This window comes from Cnephaeus nilssonii, assembly GCF_951640355.1.
Source record: "Cnephaeus nilssonii genome assembly, chromosome: 10".
NCBI lineage: Eukaryota > Metazoa > Chordata > Mammalia > Chiroptera > Vespertilionidae > Cnephaeus > Cnephaeus nilssonii.
The window spans coordinates 69615295-69624909 of NC_137081.1; the positions used below are offsets into that span (position 1 = coordinate 69615295).

At 37.0% G+C, this 9615-nt stretch overlaps 1 pseudogene across 1 annotated transcript; it reads right to left on the minus strand.

Moving 5' to 3' along the window:
- Nucleotides 1–8078: 8078 nt before the first annotated feature.
- Nucleotides 8079–8667, minus strand: LOC307106064 (transmembrane protein 126A-like; annotated as a pseudogene). Its single transcript has one exon. The product of its transcript is annotated as a transmembrane protein 126A-like (transcript).
- Nucleotides 8668–9615: the final 948 nt, after the last annotated feature.

Consider the following 9615-nt stretch of genomic DNA (forward strand, 5'->3'; position numbering starts at 1 on the left):
TGTCCCCATGAGGACACAAGATGGCCGCCACAAGATGGCCAGCAGGGGAGGGCAGTTGGGAGGGACCAGGCCTGCAAGGGAGGGCAGTTGGGGGCAATCAAGCCTACAAGGGAGGGCAGTTAGGGGTGACCAGGCCTTCAAGGGAGGGCAGTTAGGGGTGACCAGGCCTGCAGGGGAGGGCAGTTAGGGGCAATCAGGCTTGCAGGGGAGTGGTTAGGGGGTGATCAGGCTGGCAGGCAGAAGCAGTTAGGGGCAATCAGGAAGGCAGGCAGGTGAGCAGTTGGGAGCCAGCAGTCCTGGATTGTGAGAGGGATGTCCAACTGCCCTTTTAGGCCCGATTCCGGTAGGATTGGGCCTAAAAGGGGAGTCAGACATCCCTCGAGGAGTCCCAGATTGGAGAGGGTGCAGGCTGGGCTGAGGGTCACTCCTCCCCCGCCCCATGCACGAATTTCATGCACTGAGCCTCTAGTGATTCAAATATTTGGAGTAACATGTACTCAACTCTCATAACAGATATAGGTTCAGCTATCTTCTACATATCATTTATTTATTTTTATACAGTCTTTCCAAAACCACTTCCAAATTTTGGTATGTATAAAAGGTTCTGGTCTGGCTGGACACTGACTTTCTATTAGGTTCATGTTCTGGTATAAGAGGAATAGTAAGTAGGAGAGTTGCAGCCTGCATAGAATGCTCATTTAAAGGCAATTTCCTCAGTCTGCTACAAGTGTTACTGTGCTGAAATGTCAAATGTAACATAAAAATAAACCCAAATGATGGTATTCAAGAACTTTAGGGAATTCCACAGTTTTAAAATTATCTCCTATTAGTAAATATGAACTATTTAAATGAAACTACTCTTTTTAACTATGCAAAATGTCCTTCCTTTTTTTTCTTCTACCACATGCAGTCCCTCCCCACACAGACAGAGATGCCACACTGTCACATTCTTTCTATGCCATCTATCCATGCTTTCCTAGGATGGCGTCTTCTTTCCTCTCAGCCGTCTGTGTTCTGATCATCCTCTGGAAGTCGTGGGTCAGGTAACATCCACTTGAATACCACTGCCTCTTTTTCCTGATCCTCTTTTGTTGTTGTCAGTCAATTACAACAAACACAGTCAAGCAGATGAACATAGGACACACTCAGTCAACTTTACGATGATTTATTCCTCTGCAGATGGCACCATAAAAGCAGAGGCTGTGCATATAAGTCAAAGTATGATATTTGCTACACTGAGTCAGTTGAGCACTGCCCTTATCAGAACACTGTCACTTAGTGGGGCATAAAAAAAATTGCTATGGAGAGACATGGTTGTACTTGATGCTAATCTCAAATGCCAAAGAAACGCCCTCAGAACACCACTGTTTTCCTTGAAAACCTGTATGGAACCATCATCAGTGCATTTTTCACATATTCGCATGCTATTTAGTCTTCTTGTACAATTACTTGATTTATGAGTAAGGTCAAATATAGGGGAAATCATGAAATGGAAAGGCCTCTTGGGAGATATGCTCCTTAATTCTCCTCTGTCTCTAACCTCAATTTATAGAGTGCTTTCTTCCGGCTTGCCTTTCCAATTATGTAGGAAACCTAAGTAGTTTCTGTGCTCTACTTGTTCCTAAAATATTAGTATTTGCATCTTGAACCATGAGCCGAAAATGCCTAATGTGAATGAATGCATTAGGATTGGTGCAATGTGGAACTCAGTAGTTCACTGAGCTCTGCTGACCTTGCCAGATGTGCTGACATCTGCTTAAGAGGTGATAAGACATGAGGAGAGAGCACAGACTTTAAAGTCAAAATATAGAATTCATATAGAGAAGCTATCCTTTTCTAGTATGTAGCCTTTGGCAAAAGACAACCTCTTTGAGTCTCAGTTTCCTCATCTGCCTCCCTCGGTCACAAGATTGTTGTGAGGATTACATGAGATAATATATATGTAGGAATATTCCAATGGGAGGCCCACTAGATGAGTCCATGACTATAGAGCATGATAACATGCTCACAGAGTATCTCCTTCTACTGTATCACATCCATCTCTTAATAAAAATTTCTATGGTTCTGGCTGATGGGCTCAGTTGGAGTGTCTTCCCACATGCCAGAAGGTAACTTCGATTTGTGGTGAGGGCACATACCCAGGTTGTGAGTTTGATCCCAGGTTGGGGTGCATGAGGGAGGCAACTGATCAATGTTTCTCTCGCCTCAGTTTCTCTCTTTTTCTCCATTCCTCTCTCTAAAAATCAATAAAATTTTTTTGGTGGCTGTGAAAAATGAAACACCAGGTCTGAATTGAGAAGGATTGTCTTGGGAAAGAACTCACCTTCAGAATGTGGGTAATTTTTGGCCATCATCTCCTTTGAGCCAAAGGAAGTAGCTGTTTTTCTTTTAATAGTATGATATAAGGTGCTAATGATATAGTATTTTATATATGTGTGCTCACTGGTTGAAGAATCTAAAGTTATTGATTAGCTTTGTTTTGTTTTTCCCTGTGGAGAAGATTGGGATGGATAAAGTAAAATATGTTAAAGCTGTGTCCTGCAATAATGTACCCTAGCCTGAAAAGAATGGTAGTCAAACTGACTTAATTTTGGCCTTGTAGATTTTTTTGTTATTCTACCAATAATTGCAGAATAGCAGGACATTAGTTTATGTCAGAAGGGCTTTTCTATAATCAGATTAAAGACTTCTGCTATTTCTTATTGTTCTCTGACCACTCTCCTGTCTTTCACCCCACCATGCATGTGCAGGTGCACATGTGTGTATGCACACACACACAAACACACAAACACAAGCACCCCAGTAAAACCACTGAGAAAAAATTGTAATGTGCCCCTTACTTCTATCTCCAGAGGTATGAACACTGTATAGGAGAAGACAAACACCAACATCTTTGCTGATGTGGTAAACAGTGTTAATAGTAGTATTAGCTGGTATGCTCTAGTACTAGTCAATCTTGATAGGTCAATAGCAAAATAAGGGAAAGAAATAGAAACAAAAGATACATACATTTTAAAATATTTTCTCAGTGTTTGGTTAAATATGACTTTAACAAAATCATACCAAGCCAACAAATTTCCAAATACAAAACTAATTGATTGCTTAAAATACACACATGCCTCAAACACACTGCATATACATCACACTCATACATTAACTCATAAATATGAATATTAATAGGTAAATAATGAGTGTTTCTATATCTTTAAGTGATTTATGAATTTAACTTTTTGAAAGTAAACTTAGGATTTTCACCAAAAGCAACCTTATATATTGCATTGTATTTTAAATTTAATCCAGTCGAGAAAAACATGTACCAAGTATGTGTATTTTTTATCAGATCATTGCTTTATGTAATTACAAAATTTTCTGAATGGGCAGTGTGGGAGAATTATATTATATAATGATTTCTTTTCTAATTTACGAAAGGTAAAAGTTGATTAACTAGTATATAAAAGTTCTGATAAACTTTAGTAGAAATACTAGTGTAAATTTCAAGATGAAAAATAGGCAATCATGCAAATTAAAGTTTAATGGTAAATAGACTGAAAATATTAAAGAGATGAATAAGTTTAAATGGAAAAAAGAGCATAGCAAAATGCTATAGAACTCATCAAATAGAAGAACTAGTAAAAAAACAACCGAAATATCTACACTAATAAAAGAGAAAGATGCAAACTGACCATACCTTCGTGACGCCCACCAGCCAATCAGGAGTGAGCATGCAAATTAACCCAACAAAGATGGCAGGTTAATTTGCATACACAGGCGCCCAGTGGCCAGGGGTGGGATGCTTGCATCATCGCCATGGTGACAACGCAGGCGTTTCACACCACCCCAGCTGCTCTGGGCCTCTGGGCAGCGTGGGAAGGCAGAAAGGCGCCTCCGGGCCAGAGCAAAGGCTGTGCTGGCAGCCAGGGTAAGGAAGGCCCATTCTGCATGAATCTTGGTGCATCAGGCGTCTAGTATGAACATAAGTAGAAATTCATTTTAAAACTGAAAATTATACAATATAAAATATAAGGTACAATAGCTAACTGCATAAAAATTAAATTACTATCAGTTAATGGTTATTAGAATCACTTAGATTTGTACATTTTATACTAGGGACCAAAAGTGCATCAAGTGTAATCTTATTTATTCAATTTTATGTTCTGAAAGTATGTACTGTTATTAAAATAATAGTGTTAGTAAATAATTATATTTTAAATGACCAGTATAGAAAAAAAAGTTTTAAATGAAAAGTTGGTGTTTCTCTGTAAATTTCTTTTGAAATTTTGATCATCCAGACAATCAACATATGGTAGAAAAACTATCTAAGGTATTTTTTCAGTCTTTGACTTTATTTTTTTGTGTAGAATTTGGCTAAAGTTACTCAAAACACACAGGTGATTGTCATAAAACTTTTAGGAAGCTGAAATTCAATGCCAATGGGAAATCCAGGTTAAACACTCCAAAATTTGGGTACTGCTTACCATAGTGTAAACTTAGAGTTGAGTCTGCACTTCAAATGTATTGAAAAATACATTAACAGCTGAAACCGGTTTGGCTCAGTGGATAGAGCGTCAGCCTGCGGACTGAAGGGTCCCAGGTTCGATTCGGGTCAAGGGCACGTACATTGGTTGCGGGCACATCCCCAGTGGGAGGTGTGCAGGAGGCAGCTGATCGATGTTTCTCTCTCATTGATGTTTCTAGCTCTCTATCTCTCTCCCTTCCTCTCTATAAAAAAATCAATAAAATATATTTAAAAAAAGAAAAAGAAAAATACATTAACAATATATTACAGTTAATTGTATTTGAATCACAAATTGTATTACCTTCCTTGTAACTCTGCCCCTGGAAGCTCAGGGATCCCAATTCCAGCTTTCAGTGTAATTAATGATGGCGCTTTTTTTTATATCTACTTGTTGATGCTGTCTACTGCCTGTGATATCTCACTTAGATAAATGGCTAGCCAATTGCAGTTATATATTCATCAGAAGTAGGCTGTGACACTAGAATGGAGAACAAGCTTACCCTGACTTTATGAATGGTAAAAACTTTCTTGCCAGAATGTGCAATAGTAAATGATATTGTTAATATAGATTTCTATTCATGCAATGGTAACAATGTCAACAAGATCAATTCTTTTTGTCACATCTGTTGTTGTAGGTTAAAAAATATCTACTAAATGCCCAAACTGAATTTAATATAACATTGTGGTTTAGGTTTTAAATTTACTTTTAGCCCATCAGGTTTTAGTTTTTTAGACAAAGAAAAAAGTGAAATATTGATGATTTTTTTACCATTTGCAATCGGCCAAGATCAATGTGCAATTTCACTGAAAAGAACTGAAGTAAACCAAGACTTAGGGCTACTTCTACAGAAAGTAATATCCTTGGGCTGGAGTAACTGTCATTAATTTTTTCCCCCACATCCAGGAAATTTTAGGTTAGTTTTAAAGAAGTGAATACCTTTTACACAAAAATTAACTTAATAAAATAAAAATTGTATTTGCAGTGCACATGAGTACAATCACAAAATTGTGACTTTTAAAGCATGAAAGGATATATATATATATATATATATATATATATATATAATTTGTAATGGTAATTCAGAATATTATTTTTGTCATAATTTCTCAATGAGAAATGTAACAGAAAAAACCTATATGTAATAAAGATATTCCCCCGCCCCACCAGTATAGACCTTTTTCTATACACACCAGGGATATTTTTTAATGTATGAAGTAAATAAAGTTGTGTTACAGCATGAAACCTTCCAGCAAAGTGCAGCGAACAAGAAACAAAGTACGAACTCTCTCCATAGTCAACAAGGCACTACGTGATTTACCTGTTACCTTTCTGACTTCAACTCACATCGTACTTCTCTTTTCTCAAGTGATTTCCAGCCATACGGCCTTCATTCCATTCCACAACCAGGCTCATTTTGCTCCTCTAGTCTTTTATATTTGTTTTCTTTGTTCAGAAAACTCTTATCTCCAGTCTTCTCATAGCATCTGCAACTTCTCCATCACAATCTCAATTCAAAAGTCACCTCTGAAGGAGACTTTTCCTAAATAGCTGATCAAAAAAGGTAAGATCCTCATTTCTCCCCCACCTTAAGTTTTCATTGTGTTTACCACTCCCTGAAATGATTCAGTTTGTTTATTTGTTTGCATGTGTTTCTGGGAGAGCAGCAGTATTTTCTTTCTTTTTCAGAGCTATATGCTTGACAGAGAGTAGATGCCCAATAAATATCTGTTGAATGGACTATATGACTGTCATATTAGAATATTTTAAAAATTCTGACATAAATTATTTTCCTAGTGTTTTTCAACATTATATTTTAATAAAATATGTAAGTAATCAGAATTACTTATACACAGAAATTCATCAGGCTTCTATAGGAGAAAGGAATGATAGGGAATATTAAATGGGGCTACTTATATTGAGTGTTTAAAAATACATATGCAAGTTATTTTAAGAATTCATCCAAGATTATTTATTTTAAATGATCAAATTCTTCATTGGTTCATTTGTGCACTCATTTACTTGCATATTCCTTGATTTAACAAATATGTATTTTGCCCCTATGTGAAAGGTTGCATTCACTTTGTTTGATATTCATCAGACCCAAACAAAACAAACAAACAAAAGAAACCCGATCTTGTGGAACTTACCATTTAGTGGGACTAAATAAGCTATACACTTTGTAAATAAGAAATATACACTGAGTGGCCAGATTATTATGATCTCTGAACACATAATAATCTGGCCACTCAGTATACATAATTTTTTTTTAGAGGCCTGGTGCATGAATTCGTGCATGGGTGGGGTCTGGCCAGCCTGGCCAGGGGGAAGGAACATGGGCAGTTGGCCGGCCTGCCTGCTGGTTGAACTCCTGGTCGAGGGGACAATTTGCATATTAGCCTTTTATTATATAGGATATACACTGAGTGGCCAGATTATTATGCATTCAGAGATCATAATAATCTGGCCACTCAGTGTATATTAAATTGTTGATTAAAACTCTGGAAAAAGAGGGCAGATAGGGGATGAGCAGTGGGCTACTCTATTGGTATTGGCTCTTGTGTAAGTCCAGTATTGTTCATAGGATGTATACTTTGCTATCTATACCTCGAAATCAATACTATTTTCAAAAGATTCACTCATACACACACGCCAAATTTGCCATTTTCTTTACATATTTAATTATTTTGGTTACTCTCACTTTTAGCTTCATTGTAGTGAATATTTTAACTAGTGTTTTCAACACTTACCCAGCTTCTGCACTGTTCAGGCATAACAGAAACAATGATATTCTCAAAAACAAGATCACATCTCAAACACACAGTTTAACCACACAGTGGCTGAAAGGATCCCACACCATCCCTAATGCCATCTGTTATTATTCTGCAATGTTCCCTGTTTCTTTCATAGAACTTATAGCAAACCATATTCTTTTTTTAAATGATTTTTTGTTTCTCTAACACTACATTTTTAACTTCAGATGACAGGCTCTTATTTTTTAATTGCTTATTTTTTTACTAGTGCCAAACATATCACCTGCAGTTAAAGAATTCTTTTTAAAATAAAATGAGTGCATTTGTAAATGTTTATAATGTCCCATAATGTACCCAACCATTGCTCTGTGAGAAGAATGTCCATTTACCTAAATGCAGAGGATTTAGATGGAGAGGCTAAATATTCAGCTTTGCAACATAAAATTGTGTACATTTTGTTGAGGCAGAACTTTCTATCTCCACTGACTTTATTGCTGTTTTCTGCCTGTATAAAAAGAGAGATGGTAGAGTGTTGCTTAAAAAAACAAAAACAAAACAAAACTTGGAATGGATTAAACTATATTAGAATATATTGTTACATTGTAGAGATGAGAGTTTTTGTTGAAAATTGCTCAGAGGAAAAGGCAGATTGTAGTATAAAAATGAAAATTCAAGACACAAGCCTTTGGTTGGAGTAATGGGAAACTTTTTCTCCTCTGGGCCTCATAATAATGAAACTGAGAACAGAATGTCACACTGCTTTTTTATAAATCAGTTTTGTTTTTGTGTAACAAAAACATTTGCTTAACAATCACAGAATTTCTAGGACAGGTTCAGGGAAGTGAAGAACCTTTATAAGTAGTTTATATTGTCTAGAATCGAGGTATGTTGCAAATCCAGCCTGGAGCAAAATGAGAAATGGCATCTGTCTAAAGACAGGCTTAGAAATTCTGACCCAGTAGGTTACGATGTTTCCTTTCTCTGGTAGCAGGACTGAGGCATACCTGGTTCCTAGGCCACCATTCATAGGTATAGCCAAGAAAACAGTGTAGAGACCACCAAAAACAAGTCCAACCAACCCACCTTGTGTATGGTACAGGTTTCACAATTTAAATCACCTGTACTCAATGGTAAACTTAATAAACCTTTGTAAGATATGTTCACTGTCAAAAATGGGATCACTGCCATTGTTACACCAGCAGCTATACACGTCTCTGTCACATTTAAGATGCACCGAAAAAGACTGCTATTAGGCCACAGAGAGCAGCATTAAGTCCAATACATGTCGATCCATGTTCAAGTAGATCCCTTTCTGCTTCTGAAAGTTGGTTGGCTTTTCTGGTTATTATATCAACAATTTGCTTTTCCTTGACAATATCATCGGGTTCATGATTTTCCATCTTGAACCTTATGCTCTCCTCCCAACAGCTGGGGCTTCCTCCCCCACTGTTCTTTTGATGGTGAGATCTGAGCTGATCTTGGTACTGATAGGCAAGTGGTCAGCTAGAATGCTAGATTGTTAGAGAACTTATGAGCCTAATTTTGGGTCAGTGGGCTCTGAGAACCACATGCATCAATTGTTGTAAATACTGCTGATAGTATATACCTTTTTTGTTAACCATGAACTTTCAGTTAATTAATTTTTTTAAAAAAATTAAGTTTTAATTCAGTCACAATCCTGCAGAGGGAGTTTTAGAGAGGGACTTACTTTAACCCTTTGTAAAAATGTTAAAGTGGAGAGCTGTGTCTCCCTTTCCCCCAACCCCCCTCAATCTGCCTGTAGTTTCATAGCTGCAATGGTCCAAAGGCATTGGGCCTGGAAATGGAGCAGGAGGGTGAAGCATGCAGGCTGGCGTTCAATGCTGATAATTATAGCTAATTGTAGTGACAACAGCTACAGCAAGAAACAAAAAGAGTTAAACTATTAATGCAATTTGAAACTTACTCTGAGTGCCATAATGTATTAGTTTATTTAATTCTCCCAGTACTGTATTATTAACATGTGAATCATGAAAACTTGAATGGAGAGGGAAAAAGCATTGAATGAGGGACTGCCACTCTGACCTTGACTCAAAGTCATCACAGTGTTGATATTAATAGATGCTCATTCAAGTTGATTCTCATTAGGTTGTGCAGACCATCATACTTTCTGTAGAGGACTGTTTGTTGAGGGTGCCTTTGAGTCAGCTTATAGGCAAGGTTAATCTAGAACAGAAAACTGGGGAGAAACTTCTATCAAAATTTAAAAGTCATAAATTATCTTTATTAGAATATTAGTTTTCCAAAGGACTTTGTCTTTATATATATATATATATGTACTAGTGCCCCAGTGCACGGACTTGTGCACA